The following is a 19838-nucleotide window of genomic DNA, read 5'->3' as shown; positions in this document are numbered from 1 at the left end:
AGAGAGTATCCCAAACCCCAAGAAGTGAAGGTCCAGTGAGAACGAATAATAAGGTAAACCAAAAGGAAAGCAAAAAGGACTCTAAGCTGTACTCAGAAACCAATAACAAATAATTCTTTAGACAAAACAAAGATATAACGCCAGCAGAGAATCCAGGATTGTACCTGACCTTTACAGTACAAGAGGTGCATCTGTGGATGACAAGAAACAGGAGAGATAATAAATTTTGCCCCAGTTTTTACTCACATTCATGAGCTTCTCTTTCCCAAAATATTTTCTGACAAAATGAACCAGAGACTTTCCACCTGGTCAATACTTACAATTTACTGGACCTGCTAGACAAGCTAGATGAAAAAAGACCCTTGGGTTTTCACGGCGTCTAGCAAAGGTTTTGGAAGGAAATTGAGAATAAACTTTTTTTCATTGGTAATCATCCAGTCTGTGTTGGATCCATAAAGAAAAATGGTTCCTGAGAAAATTCTAAGATCTACAAACTTTGTAGCAATATTGGAATATTATTGGAATAATATTGGAAAATTATTGGAATAATTAGAATATTATTGAAAACCTTTCCAGTTTAAAGGCCCAACTGGGGGCTGCTTCCTTCATTAAGTCTTTCTTGATGCCTCCAGCTGACAGTGCCCCCTCTAAACCACTATCTCTAGATCTCTACTCTGTTGCATCACTTTCCACTATGTATTATGTTTATTTGTGTTCATTTAATAGAATTCCTTGAGAGCAGGGACTATGTCACCTTTTTTACTCATTTTGTCCCTCTCCTTTGCACATACTAAGAGCTGAATAAATGTTTAAAAAATTTGCATGGCATCACTGAGTAATAATGTAAGAAAAATTAGACCCATCTGGTAGCAAAAAACTGGAAACAAATTTAATACCCATCAACTAGAGAAGGGTTCAATAAGTTGGGTGATAGGAATGTAATAGAATATTATTATCTAGTAAGAAAGATAAATGTGAAGAATTTAGAGATATTTAGGAAGTCTTATGTTAGTATTATATGAATTAGTATTCAGAGAAGTAAGCAGAAGCAAGAGATGAAAGTACACAATGAGCATATTATGGGAAAATGACCACACACACACATACACATACACACACCACAAGAAATCAGAACTCAGAACTGAGTTCTAATGATAGGACCCAATCTGGACCTCAGAGAACTGATGATGAAACATACTTGTCTTCTTAATAGAAAGTGCTAAACTGCAGGTGCAGAATGAGGCATATTCTGACATGTCATTTTATTTTTCTTGAATGTATTTCTTTGTAATAAGGGAGGGTGCTGTAGGGGAAAGATGGATTGGGAAATAAGAGTAATGCAAAAAATATTAGTAAAATTTCAAGACATGCCGATCTATTTGGGAGAAGACAAGTTTGGGGGTTTCCACAGCACTGCTCAGTTAGATAATTTATTTTCTTCTCACCTACAATTGTCACATCAGTGGCAGGACCTAAAAGCAAAGGACTATGAATTGGAAAAGAGATACAAATGATTTCTTTCTCTTCTTAGATGGAAGAGGAGATATGGGAATAGAGATAATGAGAGTACTGAGAAACCACTAGTTAAACAAGAAAATATGTCACCACAGAAAGCTAGTAGCTCAGAGAAATGCTGGAGGAATCAACATTTTTACTTTAGGTTTGATAACTTATCTCATCACCTAAAGGAATCTTACTGAAAACTATGGATTTAGGTTGGATTAAACTTCTCATCAGCTATGAAGATAGCATTAGTATGAGATTAAACAGTAATTACCCTCTTGATTTCATAGCTATGGAAAACATTTTTATTTTATCTAATGGTCCTATATAATATTTCAATGATAGAACTGCCTTGTTCTCATCACAAAGTACCTTTACTGGAAGGATGATTAAGAGACTGTGTGATGAAGATAGTGTGTTTGGTTCTCTCCTTTAAACTGCTCGATGGAAAGTATTCAATTCTAGAGTGAAGGATAACCTTCAGGGATATTGGAAATGGAATTCCTGTATAGGTACAGTGTGATCTAGATCAATGGTGTCAAACTCAAATAGAAAGGGGGCTATTAAACCATATGCGAGGATTTCTGCAGGCAGCATATTTACTTAGAAAACTAACATTGTCTATATTTTTTTGTATTTTTATTTTGTTAAACACTTCCAAAATCCATTTTTATTTGGTTCAGGCTGCAATGGGAGTACATATTTGATAACTCTGAATGAGATGAGTGCTAGAGTTCCTTACAATTATTATTTTGTTTAGTTGATTCCATGTCTGATTGAATTAAGTTTCAGGGTAATTAATGGACATTTCAGTGCAATCATTGATATATTGAAAAGTTTCTAAACTTTTTTCCTCCATTCAGGGTCATAATATTAAATTGTTAAGGGAATTTAAAAGTCCATGAAAACAACCAGACTTAAATTGCCAGGGCCCTGGGTGATTCTTTGGGGATTTTAGATGGAGCAGATGAGCCAATGACTTCAGTGGAGTTAGAATGACTAGGGCACTTCAAATTTTAGATTATTTCTTAGCATTTCCTTTGACCATAGAAAAATATCATATTAACTCAAATACAGACTGCAATAATTTTCAATAGCTAGCTTATGCAAAACCTCAATGCTATTTATAATCTTTGTTTTTTATTATGTACCTGCATATTTTTTTCTTTACAGAGAGATCTGATTTTAATATTGTGACTGATATTCAGGGACACCTGATGAGGTTTATATCTCTGACCTTTGGTGACTGGATAAGCTTTGAACTGATCATTTTCCAAATAAAAATCAGTTGGGTCCCTTTAAATGTTAGTCCCTCAAATGAATGAAGCCACCATATGCTAACACTATTATAGATTTTAAAATGTAAAACCAGAAATTAAGATTTTAATCTAGGCATTCAAACTATCAGTAGCACTGTGCCACTTTCTAAAGAATATTCCTGTGGCAGATCAGTATTAAAATATAGGAATTTGATTGCAATATAAGACTGAACAACAAAGAGTCCATTTAAGCACACTGGAAACTGACTTTAACCTTGACATAATTAACAAACCTGTAAGATATGTTTTTCACCCTGACATAAACAAAGAAAAGAAAATAACATAAGATTACAAAAAATTCAATTATGTTGAAATGAGATTACCATAATATTAAAAAAAAGTCAAAGTTTATAAACCCCAGGTTTAGAACCTCTGGTAGATCATCTAGGATTCTTTTCATTATATTTCACTATATTCTATGATCTTCTACAATGTTTGGGTCAAAAATTTTCTCTATAAGTCTTAATAGAAAGGTAGTATGGCGGAGAGGATAGAGAACCAGCCTCAAGATTAGAAAGACCTAGGTTCAAATGTTGCTTCAAACACATAATGACTATTCTTCCGGGTAAGTCACTTAACTTCACAGGGTACTAGTCAATTCTCTAAGACTATCAATTGCAGAATAAGTGACATTCTACATTAATTTCTTTAGAGTTTCTTAGGAGTAAAAGTATGGATTCCAGTGAAAGTATAGATCCATTTCAAAAATGTATACTAAAATATTAATGGTATATTGGGGGTAGGGGATGTAAACCTTTTTTTTAATATTTCAAATAAACTTGCCCCTATTCATAACGGAATATAGAATGCGAATGCTTTGGGCCTTTTTAGTCTAATGAAAGATGGTTCTTCTTTATCACTTGGGACATTTCTTTCATTTTATACAAATTGATCCCTATTCTCCTACCTAATTTCATTATTGTTTTTGAATCAACAAATGGGGGGAAAACATTAAACAGAATTCTGATTCATGTGAAACCAATTTAGATATCTGAGTGATGATGCTGGAATTGATCTCCCTTCCACGAAGTGTTAGTAAATGCATCATATTTCCAAAAGATAGAGACTGAGAAGAATCACGCTTGCACATTAAGACTGCCTATGTGCATATTAAGCATCTTAATGATATGCTTAATATCATATTAAGATATCTATGACATGCCTGGTAGTTTGCTCATCTCACTGGATGTCTACCAAGTACACCAGAAGTTTGTGTACATCAAAATCATTACTTAGTTTGTATGGAACACATGTTTTATTGGAAGTTCCATTTCATTGACAGAGGGTGTTTTCTGTCTAAACATGTTAAGATGATGATAGCAACAAATATCTGAAGAATGAAGGAAGATATTTTCAAGAGGGTAGGATTGTTTTTAATTTTTTTTGTCACCACTAACTTTCATGGCAAATGAAATGATATCCGATATGTACTTTTAACTCTTTCTCTCAATGCCAGTCAGAATGGATTTATAGCCATGATCTCCAAACTATCTCAGTTACCAGAGTCTTTCAGTCTTTTAATATTGTTTACAGTACTTCTAAACAAAAAGAATACTTAACAGTTTCATTTGCTAAGTAGTCAGATAGAAATTTTAAAATACCCCACTGGACATTTGTGAGTTCACTACAATGTAATTTGGGAACTGCAGATTTGTGGTTTATGGATTTTTCCATAGGCATATTAGACTGAGCTAGTAGATTTAGAAAGAGAAGGGACCTTTGAGATCATGTAGGCTAGTCCCTCCTTTTACAAATGAGGCTACTATGCCCAGAAAAGATTAAGTGAGGGAGGCTAGGCATACAGTGGATAGAGGACCGGCTCTGGAGTTAAGAGGAAGGACCTGAGTTCAAATCTGGCCTCAGAAACTCACTAGCTGTGTGACCCTGAGCAAGTCACTTAATCCCAATTGCCAGAGAGAGTCAGATAGACAGAAACAGAGAGAGAAAGAGAGACAGAGAAAGACAGAGACACAGAGACAGAGAGACAGCGAGAGATTGTTTGCCAATGGCACACAATCAGTGAATTCATCACTATCCCACCTCAGGTCTATTGACTCCAACTTCACTACCTGATACCAAAAATGGCCACTCAATATAATCCCTGAAACCTGAAGATGACATTGATTCTTTCTTGCTGACAGTATTAATACCATTTCCAGCTCAGAAAACTTAACAGCACACTTGAAAAGACAGTCCTAAAAATGCTTGACATTTCTGTACCCTCTAATTCAAGCTGTGTCTTTCTCTGACCAATCAGTTATGACAGATTTCCTTTTCCTAGGGTTTTCAAGCTACCCCAAGATTGAAGTCATTCTCTTTGTACTGTGCCTGGTGATGTATCTAGCAACCTCATTGGGCAATATTTTTCTGATTACAATTAGCATCTTACATTGCTGTCTTTATATTCCCATGTATTATTTCCTCAGTAATGTCTCCTTCCTAGATGTCTATTACATATCCTCAGCTGTTATTCCAATGTTGTTCAAATTTTCAATCAGAGATGTATATCATCTCTTTCCTTGGATGTGCCATACACATGTTTTCTTCCTTGCCATCAAGTCCAGAGACTGCTCTTGGAGTAATGTCAGATATGTGGCCATATGCAACCCTCTCAAATAAGCCATCATCATGAACAAGAGAGGCTGCCTACTTATGGAAGGGGAATCCTGAATGACAGTTGCCTTATGGCTTTTCTGAAATCCATTCCTGTACTTCATCTGTCCCTCTCTGGTCATAACATCATCAATCATTCCACTCATTTTTCAGTCACATTCAACTTTTTGTGACCCAGTTTGGGGATATTCTTGGCAGAGATACTAGTGTGTTTGCCATTTACTTCTCCAGCTCATTTTATTGATGAGGAACTTAGACAAACAGTAATTAAGGGACTTGCCCAGGGTCACAGAGCTAGTAAGTGTCTGAGGTCAGATTTGAACTCAGAAATTTAGTCTTCCTGACTCCAGGTCCAGCACTCTATTCACTGTGCCACCTTTTGGTTCTGTGAAATCTTAGTCACCCTGGAATTAGTTTGTGTAGATCCCAACATGACAGAATTCCTCATGATGGTAATCAGCATCCTTCTCTCTACTCCAGTGCTCTTCATTTGTATTTCATACCTTTTTTAATCCTTGCCAGCACCCCAAGGATTGTCTCAGTTGAGGCCAGAATCAAAGCCTTCTCCATTTGTTCAGCCCATTTGACATGGTGACTTAATTCTATGGGAAAGCTCTGTCCAGGTACCTGAAGCCCTCTTCAGTAGATTCCCAAGAAATAGACAAATTTATGACATTATATTGTGGTCACTCACATGCTGGATCCTGTTGTCTAGAGTCTAAGGAATAAGCAGGTAGAACAGGCTGTGAAAAATGTGCTGATTAAAAATTGCTCTTATGCTATTATGGTTACCTTACTAAAATAATATTAGAAGACACACACTATATTAGCAAGTACCCTAGCACACCCAGGATGGCCTGCTAGCACAGGTCCTTTTGAGCTGCTTTTTAAAAAAAGACAGCTTTAAAGGGGTTAACGATTCTACTTTAATTACAGAGAAAGAAGTAAGTATAGAAAATACAAGCAGAGAAATTAGCACAAAGACCAATAGACAGGGCTCCAGCTGTTTGTGTATAGCAATATTGCTATACACTTTTTATACATTGCTGGATCAAGGGAATACAGACATCTAAGCAGTAAGGGGCTCTGAACATATGGCTACCCAGAGTCTCAATCAGGAAATGAAAAGATCCTTCTCATGAGCAAACCCCCAAAACAAAATGCCAACCTCCCAGAATATATTACAAAGACTCAGCTCCTGATTGATTGAGAAACAGAAGGCACACCTACTTGACTCAGCACAGCTGTGAATTATTAGGGTTCAAAGGAGATTAATCCTTTATATGTTTACAATTTAACCTAAACCTAGGAAATTGTAAAACCAAGCATGATCAGCTCTCCAGAGGACTGTTGCTATGAATAGCTTTAAGGATCTGATCACATAGTGTAGTGAACTCTCTATTTTTTCAGCAACAAATTAAGGCAAAACATTCACAGAAACAAAAGTACAGCATTTACAATGATATAACATAACAAATTGTCAATAAAGTGGCCACATAGTTTTAAACAAAAAGGTATCATTCAGTAGATCCTTAATTCAATTGTCCATAAGGCACAATCCTCCTTAAGGGAGGCAAAGTACAAAGGTCAAAGTTTTCCCACCCCTAGGTCACCCTTGTCTTAATCTCTCAGTCAAAAAGTCTCCTTTCTTCTTGGTTGGAGATTAGTTTCCTATCATCCTTAACTAAATCATCGTTAAGGGGTATAAGGTACAAAGTACAAAGTTCTCTCACCCCTAGGCCACAGTAAATCATGATCTTCTCAGTCAGCAGTAAGTACCCAAGGATAGGTCTTTTCATCTTGGCTTGAGGCTGGCTCCCAGATTACATGGTTCTCTTCCATGGGTCCAACTCTTACCTGAATCTACCCAACTGTCATCTGGATTCATAGGCAGGCAGCTTTCAGCTCCTTGTTCAGCTCCTCATCCAGCTCCCTGTCCAGTTCCTTGTCCAATTCCCATTCCATATTGAAGCTCACAGTGTCCAGTCCACCTCAAGTCCTTCACATTTTCTGTTTCTGGGAAGACAGAGCTTAACAGAGCAAAAACAACATTCATTCACATTGCTGGCACCATCATCAATTCACTATCTGCCTGTGAAATCAACAGACCCACAAACAAGGTCTGAGAACTCAACACAAATTATCTGTAAAGTCCCAAGACCTCTGAAACCCTCCTCCAGGAGATCTGTAGACAGAAAACAGGAAAATCCTCTTTCAGGGCTTCCAGCAAGGTCCCAGGGCTTCTGTACAAAATATCACAAACACAAACCAACACAGACAGAACAGGCAAAGCGCCAGACGCGAGAAGTTTTCCCCTTCTCAGCTCTGCTCTATCTCAGCTGTGCTCAGCTTTTTATCTGGTCATTAGCTCCCCCTGTTCCACCCATCTCTTACGTCCTTCCTGTTCCTGTCTTTGGCAAGTCCCTCCACTGTGGGATTCATAGGTTCTGTTTCTTAACAAAGACTTGATATAATCAGGGACACTTGAACTGAAACAAGGCACTAAGTACATCTTTGCTTGCCATTACAAAAAGAAAACAACAAAAGTTCCACCTGAATTGTGTTCACACTCGCACACACACACACACACACACACACATACACACACACACACACTGTGGGGGGCTATTGATATCCCGTCCTCTTACTTACCCATGGTAAGTCTTCGGTCGTCACCGGCCTCCTAGGAGGGATTACCAGACAGAGCACCCGAGGTTTGCAGGAGTTGTTTATTCAGGCTCAGCTACATCGCGACTGCCTCAAACTTCCGTATCAGAACAACTTATAGATACACATAGCCAATCATCTTCCACAGCTCTATTCATTACCTTTTAAGGTCATACATCAAGCAAGCAGGCACTAGCCCATATACCATTACTTCCTGGCCCCCAACACACACAATGGACACTTCTTTTTTGAAGGTGGGTATCCAGACCTGTGATTTCATAGGTATTAGCAAATCTCCAGTGCATAAACTCATTCTGTCAAATGTGGACTACAACTGCTTTCTAACTACTTAGAAGTTGCCTCAGGGTACTGAGAGGCTAAGGACTTGCCCTGAGTAAGCCTGCACTATAGAAGCTGCTGTCCTTCATTCTTTAAGAGGACCAAAATGACATCACTGTGTTAGAGGAAAGTTACAGCGTGTCCTCCTGTGGCTGATCAGACCAATATGAGCTTGGAGTGCTCTGCTACAGGTCAGGCACAACGAGTCCATGTGAACATTTGGGGTGGGTTCTCTAAACTTGCACATCCTGCATTTCGCTTGAGCTACTTCAGTTCTGCTTTGCTTGTAGAGCACAGTATCTACTCTGATGTAGGCACATCATGCCAAGTGGTCCTGTGCCAATGTCTTCAATGTTACATACCCAATCCCAAAGTTCTTAAGAGAGACCTTGAGAGTGTCCTTGTATCACTTTTTCTGACCACCGTGTGAGCACTAATCCTGTATGAGCTCTCCATAAAATAGTCTTTTTGGCAAGTATATGTTTGGCATTCAAACAACATGGCCAGCCCATTGGAGTTGCACTTTCTGCAGTAGAGTTTGAGTGCTTAGCAGTTTAGTTCAAGAAAGGACCTCAGTATTTGGTATCTTATCATTCCAGGTGATCTTCAGAATCTTCCTAAGACAATTCAAATGGAAGTGATTCAGTTTCCTGGGATGGTGCTGGTAGACTCTCCAGGTTTCACAGTCATGCAACAGTGAGGTCAACAAAACAGCTCTGTAGACCTTCAGCTTGGTAGGCAGTCTAATAACTCTTTTTTCCCACACTTTCCTTCAGAACCTCCCAAACACTGAGCTAGCTCTGGCAATGTGTGTGTCATCCTCATTATCAATGTGTACATCCCTGGAAAGTACACTCCTTAGCTAAGTGAACTTATTCACGGTATTCAAAACTTCTCTGTTTGCTGTAACTGATGATTCCACATATGGATTATGTGGGTTGGCTGATGGAGCACCTGCGGGTTTGGGGGTGTTTTTAGTGTTAATTGTTAGGCCAAAATTAGCACAAGCAGCAGAGAATCAATCAATATTTTGTTGTATCAGCTTCAGAGGCTGCACTGAGTGCACAATCATCTGTAAAAAAAAATCACACACCAACAATCCCTCTACTCTGGTCTTGGCTTGTAGCCTTTTCAATTTGAAGAATTTACTATCAGTGTGATAGCTGACCTTAATTCCATATTCATCCTCATTGAAGGCATTGAAAGCGTGACTGAAAACATCATACTAAAAAGCATGGGAGCAAGCACACAGCCTTGTTTCACTCCATTGGTGACTAGAAAAGCACAAGATCATCATCCATTATCCAGAACCAGGCAAGCATGATATAGTAAAATTGATGTACACTACTGATGAACTTCTTCAGGCAATCAAATTTTGACATAACTTTCCGTAAGCCCTCATGACTAAAAGTATCAAAGGCCTTGGTCAGTTTTACAAATGTGTACAGACCTCTGTTCTGGTCCTGGCATTTCTCCTGGAGTTGTTGGGTAGCAAACACCATTCTGAAGCCACAGTAGCTCTCAGGTAGATGACTGTCTTCCAGGTGAAGGACCAGCCTATTCAGAAGAACTCTGGTAAAAATCTTGCCAGCAATGACCAAAAGAGAGACACCCCCACCCCCTGTGATTATCACAGAACAATCTCTTTTCTTTACCTTTATAGAAATAGACAATGGAAAAATCCTTGAATTCCTGGGGGTTAACCTCCTTTTGCCATATAATCTGGAAAATTTCAGTCAGCTTTTGTTTAAAAAAAGACCCTCTACCTTGTAAATCTCAGCTGGAACAGAATCACTATTAGATGCTTTGCCCAATGAAAGGAGCCTCATGACATTCAAAACCTCTTCTTCAGTTGAAACTTCAGCCAGGGATGGATTGACTTCAACCTGAGATAAACTATCAAGTGCTTCATCCTTGATTGATGATGGTCTGTTGAGAACACAATGGAAGTGTTCAACCTATCTCTTTAGGATTGTGTCTGTATCACTAATCAATGTGGCTCCATCAGAACAGAGTAAATGAGATGTACCATAGGTCTTTGACCCACTTCGGAGCATCATAAAAGTGCTTTAGGTTGTTACTATCAGCATAAAATTGAATTTTATCTGCCTTCTTAGTGAGCCAAGAATCCTGCATCTCTAAGCTTCATCTGTACTTTATTTTTGATGGAATTAAATAGTGCCTTCTTAGAGATGAATGACCTATCTTGCTGGTAAATCCTGTGGAGTTCTCATTTTTCATTTAGCAACTCCTGAATTTTCCCATCATTTTTGTCAAACTAGTCTTCATGTTTATGAGTGTTCTGATCCAGACGAGCAAATGCAGTACTGTACACCAAACCTCTGAAAGCTGTCTACTCCTTTTCTGCTACACTCTTGCCAACTGTGTGTTGGCTCAACTTTCTCTCCAAGTTAGCAACAAACTGTTCCCCTTAGAAAAACCTTCTAGGGAGTCAAGATGGCGGAGTAGAAACAGCACTTCCGTGGGGCTCCAGCTTCTACCTGCCCCAATTCATGTAAAAGGGAACTCTGAACAAACTTTGGAGCTACAGAGCCCACAAAATAACACAGAGAAGCTAACCTCCCACTGAGAACAGCCAAGCAGGCCTCCAGGAATCAGCCAGCGCAGCTATCTGGGAGCCCAGCCCAGTCCCCCGTGAGCCAGAGGTTTTAGCCCCGGCACAGGCCTGACCAACCACTGGCTGGAGGGACTCCAGATCACCAGCAACCATGGCGGTTTCCAGAATTATCAACACATAGATGCTAAGGACAAAGTGAGAGGTCAGTGCAGTGTGAACTTTGGGATACAGTAGTTGGGAGTGCAGTCAGCCTCTGCCCCTGGGGCAAGAAGCCACTGAGGCACTGCAGCCATGCAACACCCACCGCCATGTGGCAGTTTCAGCTCCTGGCCTGCAGGCTGTAGGGGGACCAAGTGATAAGTCTAAGGGATAATTTCTCTTGCTTTAACCTGCTTGGATTTGGATTACAGTCTAGGGTGGAGAAGCTGGGGTGTGCAACCAGCTTGCCAGAGTGTAATACCTTCAGTAGCTGAGAAAACCCCAGCATTTAGGATGAAACTCCCCTGTCTTGTGGCAGAGTCCTACTGTGGCAAAAAGCCCAGGGGTCAAGTGATTGAGTGGCAACATGAGCAGGCAAAGAAAGCAAAATAAACAGAGCAACTCAACTTTACACTCCTATTGTGATGACAAAAAGGATCAAAGCATAGAACAGGAGGAAGACAGTGAAGTCAGAACTACTGCACCAAAAGTTTCCAAGAAAAATACGAGATGGTTACAGGCCACAGAGGACCTTAAGAAATAAATAAGAGAAGTGGAGGAAAAATTGGGAAGAGAAATTAGAATGATGCAAGAAAATTATGAAATGAGACTCAACAGCCTGACTGAGGAAAATCACACCTTAAAAAACAGACTAACTCAAATGTCAAAAGAGGCTCAAAAAGGCAATGAGGAGAAGAATGCCTTAAAAAGCCAAATTTGCCAAATGGAAAAAGAATCTCAAAAGCTCAATGAGGAGAATCATTGCTTCAGAATTAGATTGGAGCAAATGGAAGCTAGTGACTTTATGAGAAATCAAGATGCTGTTAAACAAATCCAAACAAATGGAAGAATAGAATGCAATGTGAAATATCTCCCTGGAAAAACCACTGACCTAGAAAATAGATCCAGCAGAGATAATTTAAAAATTATTGGACTACCTGATGATCAAAGAAAGAACCTAGAAATCATCCTCCAAGAAATTCTCAAGGAAAATTGCCCTGATGTTTTAGAACCAGGGGGCAAAATAGAGGTTTAAAGAATCCACCTATCACCTCCTGAAAAAGATCCCAAAAAGAAAACTCCTAGGAATATTATGGCCAGGTTCTGAAATTCCCAGATCAAGGAGAGAATATTACAAGCAACCAGGAAGAATATTGTGGAAACACAATTAGGATAACACAGGATCTGGCAGCTTCTACACTGAGGGATTGAAGGGCTTGGAATATGATATTCCGGAGGTCAAAGGAGCTGGGATTAAAACCAAGAATCACCTATCCAGAAAAACTGAGTATCATGTTTCAGGGGAAAATATGGTGATTCAATGGAATAGAGGACTTTCAAGTATTCTTGAGAAAAAACCAGAGTTGAATAGAAAATTTGACATTCAGATACAAGAAGCAAGAGAAGCATGAGAAGATAAACAGGGAAAAGAAATCATAAGGAGTTTATCAAAGTGGAACTATTTACCTTCCTACATGGAAAAACAGTAATTGTAACTGATGAAACTTTTCTCATTATGAAAATAGTTGAAGGGAATAGAAAGATATATATATATATATATATATATATATATATATATATATATGTCTATATAGGAGGGTATATGGGCATATGAATACATATGTGAATGTGTGTACATATGTTTACTGGTATACATAGATAGAGGGCACAGACCAATTTAATAGGATGGGATGCTACTTAAAAGTTGAAATTAAGAGGTGAGAGAGGAATATAATGTGAGAAGATAGGGAGAGACAGAATGGGGTAAACTATCTCATATAGAAGAGGGAAGGTAAAATGGTTACAATGGAGGGGAAGAACAGGAAGGCAAAAGGGAATGGGTCAACCTTATTCTCATTGAATTTGGCTCAGGGAAGGAATGACATACACACTAAATAGGGTATCTCACCCTACAGGAGAGTATGGGGGAAGGGGATGAGAGGGGGGATAATGGAAGAGAGGGGAGGCTGGGGGGGAGGGAAGTTGGAAGCACCCACCTTTGAAAAGGGACAGGATCAAAGCAGAGAACAGAACAAGTGGGAGGTGGGATAGGAGGGAGGGAAATATAGTCTGTCTTTTACAATATATCTACTATGGTAATGTTTTGCATATACACATGTATAACCTATACTGAATTGCTTATCTTCCCAATAAGGGTGGGTGACAAGGGAGGAAGGGAATGAATCTGGAATCCAAAGTTTTAAAATAAACTGTTTAAAAATACATATATTCTATTATTAATACTACTTTACATGTAATTGGGAAATAAGATATTCAGGCACTGAGGCATAGATATCCACCAAGCCCTGTTGGAAAAGTTGAAGGGTGTATGTGAGAAGATATGGGAGAGAGCAGATTGGAGGAGGGGATAACCTCTGGGACCACTATATTGGGGCAGTGGGTAGGGGAAAAACGGAGAAAATTAGTAACTCAAAATCTGGAGGAAATGAATGATGTAAACCAGAAGTTAATACAGCATTTGAAAAAAAATTAAAAAAAAGACTTTCCCTAGACCCCTCCACTCATACTACTAGACCACCCCTAGATCCCTCCCATAATCTTTCTGCACATAAGACCCATCCTGTTTCCAAGAAGCTGCTCAGATTCCTTAAGAGTCTAGCCAATGGTGAGGTTCCTGAGTCTACCCAATATAGGGTATCTTTAATAAACTTTCTTACTTTGGCTGAAAAAAAAACACTCTAATCTGTCACATTAACTCTTCTGATTGTTGTCTTGCCTCGCTGCTTTGGTTGAATGTGAATATTTAGCTTGGAGAGGATAAGTCTATGATTAGTCCAACACTCTGTGCCACACATTGCCTTCATCACTCTCACAACCTGTCTCTTCTTACAATGACATAGTCTATAAATACCAATGTTTCTGCAAGGGTGCATCCATGAAATTTTATTGCATGTTATTGATGACAAAGTCATAAGATGCCCAAGTCTTCAGTAATAAGTAGCCATTGCTGCTGCTCTTTCCAACTCCATTCCTTCCAAGGACTCCCCGCCATGTCTGGTAGTCTGAGCCTAGTCTAGCATAAATAAAGTCACCCAGAATTATAAGCTTGTCTTCTTTTATCACATTGATGATACAAGTCTCTAGGTCTTCATAAAATTTTTTCTTTGACCTCATCAGGATGTGTCACAGTGAGAGCATATGTACTGATAATGGTGGCATTATATTTTACTGCAAATGGCAATCACATTTTCATGAACCTGTCATGTTTCTATCGTTCACTCCTTTTGGTAGGCATACAAGCTTGTTGACTAGATTAGTTTTGATTGCAAAACCTATACCAGCTTCACAGCACTCCCCTTCACTGCTGCCACTCCAGAAAAAAAAAACATGAATCCAGCTCTAACTTCAACAAACTGGACTTCATTTGCCATCCTTGTTTCACTCAAGGTTGCTATTTGGATGTGATACCTACTGAGTTCTTTCACAAGAGTTATTTATCTTTTAGGTCTACTGTATTTTGCATTGTCTAATAGAGTGAACACATTCCACATACAGATGGTGAGTGGAATCATCTTTGCAGAAATTTTTCTATATTTTTTTTTTTTTGCATTTTGACCTCAGGGTGGGATCTCCACCTGCCACAGTAATCAGGCCAGGTTTGGGTAAGCAGACAATTTTTAGGTTACCTTTTATAGCCCCTCCTCACACCAGGAGGTGAGCAGTACAATCCGGGCTGCCAAATCCCACTGATATTTCCAGTGAGAAGACTACCCTTTGACCTTGGCCACCTGTGGGCAGGATTGGGACTACAGCTCCCTGTGTATCTGAATCTGCTGCTTCATCACTTGTCTGTCACCACAGGACTTTGATGTAGGTAAAAATGGTAAAATGGTATGGGTGATGCTTTTTAATTTGTACATAAATTGAATTTAAGTGAGGCAGAGTTGCACAAAGTCATCGACTTCACTTTGTCTTCCAGAGTCATCATAGTCCAGTGGCAGGACAGAGTCAAAATGACTGGTGATGGCTCAAGATGCCTTGGATGACCTTGGCATCTTAGATGCTTAACCAAGCCCTAAGCACTCCTCAGTGCCTGCTTCACCTGCCTTCATGGATGTTGGAACAAATTATTCTCATCTTCCCATTCCACTAGAAGAAGTTTTCACATGCTTGGGGTAGAGAGCCCTCTAATTCACTGACTTGTTTGAGACCCTTCAGTTACACTCAACCTGGTTTAGCCCATCTGGTAACATAGTTTATTTACCTGGGTATGGCTACTGTGAATGCTTCTTGGAGACACAGGTGAGAATTAGGTGGATCAGGTGGACATGAAAGGTGGAAAGCAGCCCTGACAAGGGCTCATCAGCCCTCACACCAAAGGTACTAGTCTTCTCTTAACACACCCTATATGTGTCAGAGGAAGGACGTGAATCCCAGTCTACAGGACTCCAGTTCCATTATGTCACTTTGCATGTTCTACCATAGATCAATGTCCACATTTTTCTCTAGAGACTAATATTTAAGGTGAACCAAAACCCTGCAAGGCACATACCCACCTAGGGTACACAGACACTTTCAATTCCATGAGGCTGTTTGGACAAGCAGGTATGGTTTAGCAAACTGAGTCCTGAACAAATGAGTGGGTCGAAGAAAATATCATAGAAACAATCAACAATTTCATTAAAGATAATGACAATAACAAGACATAATAACAAAATTTGTGGGATACAGGCAAAGCAATACTTGGGGAAAAATTTATATTTTAAATGCTTACATCAATAAAAAGGGGAAAAACAAATCAATGAATTGGTAATATGACTAAAAAAAGCTAGAAAAAGAAAAGATTAAAAGTCCCCAATTAAGCAATAAAATGAAATTCCTGAAAATAAAAAGAGAGATTAATAAAATTTAAAGGAAAAAAATGAACTAACAAATAAAACTAGTGCTTTCTTTCATTAAAAACCAATAGATAAATCATTTGTTAATCTGATTTTTTTAAAAAGAAGAAAAAAAACAGTATGAAAAAATAAAAAGCATACATTTACCACCAGTAAAGCTAAAATAAAAGCAAATATTATGAGTTATTTTGCACAGTTATGTGCAAATAAAATTGACAGTCCTAAAAGAAATGGATGAATATTTACAAAAATATAAATTACACAGATTAACAGAACATCAACAGGAAACAGGATACTTAAATAACCCAAACTTAGAGAAAGAAATTGAATGAGACATACATAAGGTACTTAAGAAAAGATATCCAGGATTAAATGGATTGACAAGTGAATTCCAGCAAACATTAATTTTTCTAATAATATCTAAGCAATTTGAAAAATATATAAAGGAATATTATTTTTTAACACAAATATGATTCTGATACCTAAACCATGGAGAAGAAAAAAGGGAAAGAAAACTATAGGCCAATTTCCCTAAGAAATATTGATGCAAAATTTTAAAATAAAACTAAAGAGGAAATTACAGCACTATGTCACAAAGATCATATGCTATAACCAGGTAGGGCTTATATCTGGAATACAAGACTGGTTCAACATGAGAAAAATTATAAGCATAACTGACCATATCAATAACATTGACAACATTGTCTGATATTGGCTAAGAAATAGAAAGGAAAGTTAGTGGAACAGGGAAGACATACAATTTACAGCAGCAAATGAATCTAGTAATCTTATGTTTGAGAAGCACAAAGACTTAAGTTTTCAGGATAAGAATTCATTATTTGGTAAAAATCGTTGGGAAAACTTGAAAACAGTCTGGCAGAAATTGGGCATAGACCAATATCTTACACCATTCACCAAGATAAGATTAAAATAGATACATGACCTTGATGTATGACAGCAATATCACTACTAGTTCTGTATCCAAAAGAGATCAAAGAAAAGGAAATGTATATGTGTGTACAAAAAAAGTTTTGTATGCACAAAAAAAGTTTATATTAGCCCTTTTTGTGGTAGCAAAGTATTAGAAATTGAGGGGATGCCCATTCATTGAAGAATGGCTGAACAAGCTGATATGATTTTGATGAGATACTATTATGCTATAAGAAATGATGAGCAGGATGGTTTTAGAAAAACCTGGAAAAACTTACATGAATAGATGATGTTCAGTGAAGTAAGCAGAACCAGTAACACAGTAACAGTAATATTGTAATGATGATGAACTGTGAAAGACTTACACACTCTGACAGAGACAATTATCCAAGACAATTCCAAAGGACTCATGATGAAAAATGCTGTCCCTGCCAAGAGAGAACTGATGAACTCTGAGTGTGGACTGAAGTATACACTCTTTTCACTTACTTTATTTTCCCGGCTTTAAAAAAATAATTTCACTAATATGGAAATATGTTTTATATGATATCATATATATAATTGATATAATGTTACTTGCCTTCTCAATAGTGAGGAAGGTATTAGATAAAGGAAAAGAATTTGGAACTAAATTTTTTTAAGCAAATGTTAAATGAATGAATAAAGAAACTTCTTATAGGACTTCAGCTTGTTTGCTGTTCCTTTATACATAAAATTATTTCTTAGTGACTGGTAAACAACTTTAAAGGAAAAAATGACATTGTTGTAAATGACACTTTAGGTTGCTTCTGAGTCTGAAACCAAGAGTTCTCTGCACGGTAGGAACGGCAATAATATTATTAGGGCAGCTCCATTTGTGGCAGAAATCTTCCACTGGATAATAGAATCAGGGCCAGAATATGTTTTTAAAAACTCATCTAGCCTAATTCTCCTATTTTTATAGGTCAAGAAATTAAGACACCCCAAAATTAATTTATTTGATAATATCACATAGTTTCACAATGGACAAGCTGGGTCTCCCCATTTACTGTTCTTTGATTTATCCCCTTTGTCTTTGTTTTTTTTTAAATAATATTTTATTTTTTCTAATTGTACGTAAAGACAATTTTAATTTTTAAAAATTTTGAATTCAAAATTCTCTCCCTCCATTTTCCCTTGCCCTCTTCCTGAGACAGCAAGCAATTAGACATAGGTTATATGTGTGCAATCATACAAAACATATTTTCATATTAATCATGTTTTAAAATAAAACAAAGACAAAAATAAGGGCATTCAAATTCCAGTGGTGCTTTCTCTGGAGGTGGATAGCATTTTTCATCATGAGACTTTTGGAATTGTCTTGTATCGTTGTGTTGCTGAGAATAGCTAGGTCATGCACTATTGATCATCATTATTATATTTCTGTTACTATGTACAATGTTCTCCTGGTTCTACTCACTTCCCTCAGAATCAGTTCGTGTAAGACCTTCCAGGTTTTTCCCAGAGCACTACACATATCATTTCTTATAGAATTATAATATTCCATCACAATCATATTCCAAAACTTGTTCAGCTATTCCCCAATATTGATGGGCATCCACTCATTGTCCAATTCTTTGCCACCACAAAAAGAGCTATCATACATATATTTTGTATAAATAGGTGCTTTTCCTTAAAAAAAAAACTCTTTGGGATACTGCCTTTTGCTTTCTAAACAGAAGTCACAGTAATGTAGTCTCTTTATATATGGAGACTCCTAAGAATCTTTGACTGGCAGGCTGTTGTCAAGGTCATAGCCTATCTAAAGATTAAGAACACATTCTCTTTAAATTAAAAATCTCATAGGAAGAATTTGATTAACATTTTTAAAACACATTTTTAATTCCTAAAACTAATTAAATTTTAATTTTATTACATATTATGCCTAAAGATATTTAATATATAACAGAATCATTGCTCTTTAATTCAATCATGTGTGTTATTCCCACACATGTTGAGAAAATTTCTTTCTCAATTCCACTTGAAATCTCATCTTAGGATCAGATCCCTTACAAAGTTATCACATGGTACTGAGGTACAAGTGTGAATAAGGAATAACTCTAACCTTTATCTGAGCTGATCTCTCATAATCACATATTTTTCCTGACCAAGTGATAATGTCTCAGGATTCTCATTATTTCTCTTTCCATTTATTCCTTTTCCAACCAGAATGAGAATGAAATCACTTGGCAGGAGGAAGGGGGAAAAAGATAGACAGCTTGTCCTCTTCAATTCTTTGTTTTCCAAGAGCAGATCTTTCTATTGGTGTGACAGATGGAAAGAAGAACTCCTACGGTTGCTTTCTCCTCCCTGCAATGATTTCAGGCCCATAAATGTACTCTCAAAGAGACTTGAGCAATTTCTTGACCTAATTCTGTTCTTCTTACTTAAATGAAAAGCATTGAAATTTAACAATTAAAAAAATTAAGCACCTTATAGATACAAGGTACTAGTAGTCTCAAAGATGGACCATAATATGCTTCTTGCCCTCAGAGATCATATAATCTATTGTGATCATGGTATATATACAACTATGATACAAAGTAAGATAATGACAAAAGAGAGGGCTAGGCAAAGAAATTTCTTTTATGGTCTTTATTCCAAAGGCTAGTGTCATGGTTGTAGAACTGGCTACCTGCTGATCAAGACCCAGAGAATTGCTGGTGGATGGTATATCCTCCACTAAACAAATGGGTTAGATGATCAGAATCACAATGAAAAATAAATTGACATGTAAGGTTTGCTGAAAACTTTTGCCTGAATATGGAATTGTGAAAGATATGCAAGAAAACTTCCTTTATGAATCCAAATCTG

General features: G+C 37.6%; 1 pseudogene; it reads left to right on the top strand.

Annotated features, from left to right (window-relative positions):
- Positions 1 to 3371: 3371 nt before the first annotated feature.
- Positions 3372 to 6240, top strand: LOC138144065 (olfactory receptor 13F1-like; annotated as a pseudogene).
- The last annotated feature ends 13598 nt before the right edge of the window (positions 6241 to 19838 follow it).

This window comes from Petaurus breviceps, unplaced genomic scaffold (genome assembly GCF_028583685.1).
Source record: "Petaurus breviceps papuanus isolate PSGF00001 unplaced genomic scaffold, PetGlider_PUasm1.0 138, whole genome shotgun sequence".
Classification (NCBI taxonomy): domain Eukaryota; kingdom Metazoa; phylum Chordata; class Mammalia; order Diprotodontia; family Petauridae; genus Petaurus; species Petaurus breviceps.
This window is presented reverse-complemented; position numbering and strand designations above follow the sequence as displayed.